The sequence below is a fragment of the Pholcus phalangioides genome, unplaced genomic scaffold, assembly GCF_987345545.1.
Source record: "Pholcus phalangioides strain wild (caught in Gottingen) unplaced genomic scaffold, Ppha-v1.0 ptg000015l_1, whole genome shotgun sequence".
NCBI lineage: Eukaryota > Metazoa > Arthropoda > Arachnida > Araneae > Pholcidae > Pholcus > Pholcus phalangioides.
In genome coordinates, this window is record NW_028301608.1 from 90,776,320 (window position 1) to 90,777,623 (window position 1,304).

Consider the following 1,304-nt stretch of genomic DNA (forward strand, 5'->3'; position numbering starts at 1 on the left):
GACCTGCGCATATGCCTCGTTTGTCCACGAGAGAAAGTCAATGTAAATTACGAAAAAAAATTGTTTAATATGAGAGATGGATACAGTAGAATCTCTCGATAACAAACACCCATAAGTGGGTCCGTTAATTGGTAGTTAAATACTTTGAGGCCCGTCGACGTTAATCAACACCGTATACTTGCGTTAATACGGTAATCAAAATGCGTCCGTTATGGGGAGGTTTCACCACAGATGCGCAAAGAAAGTTTAAGGCAAGATAACGTCGACGGGGCATTGAGTTTCAATGTTCTGGATGCATTTATTCTACAAACAGCAGAGGGCATTTGCTGAGGCACATACGAGAGAGAGACCTTACCGCTTTGCTTCATGTAGTAGAACTTTTTTTCACAGGCTTCACATCTGAAAGCACATATTCTCACCCAGGGCTGCAACTAGTAGATGTTTGGTCACCCGGGGCAGGTGCGTATTTTGGCGCCCCCTTGTAATATTGAAGGAGAGGTTTGACAATAAAATTTACGGGCCCTCTGGGGTCCGAGGCACGAGATCCGCCTGCTCCCCTTAGTGGTAGCCCTGTTCTCATCCATAAATAAAAATCAGGTATGCAAAATTTTGTATGACCTAAATATGCTTCTGTGTTTAAATTATACACCATTTGTTGAAGATTTGTTTTACTACAAGTATAATGTAAATATACAGTATATTTCATAATTTCATCACTTTTCTGAAAGTTAAGACAAAGGAAACATCAAGGAGGTTGGAACTTGTAAGTCATTCGAAAAAAAGTAGGGGAGACGAGTATAGCGGCGGCCAAACACCCCTCCCCTAAATTTGTATTATTGGGAAAATCCGCCCTCCGTTCGAAGATCCCATGTCCGCTTATGGAGAGAGGTACAATACGTTATTGTGTATATTCCTTCACAAGATTTATTGGGGGATGGGAGAATTAGATTATTGGCTGAGATAGCTTCTCACACACACACCGCCTAGGCACTGCTATAAGTAAAGTTTACTTATAGCTCAGTGCACCTATGTTTCACCGTATATATTTAGAACCATAACCACCATATTGTAATCTATAAGTTACGAAAATAAAATCTTAATCCTTAATTTCAATAAAGGGTATAAAACTTCGAGTTGGCGTTAATTGTTAGAAATTCTTACCATTAAATAAAACCGTCTGTATCATCGAGGAGAAGATCTGTATACTCAAACGAACTTGAAAATACGGGTCATATGGTAACATTACTTCTATCGAAATCAGCATTATCTGGTGCGTGGTTAAAGACGTCCATATAATTAAATTT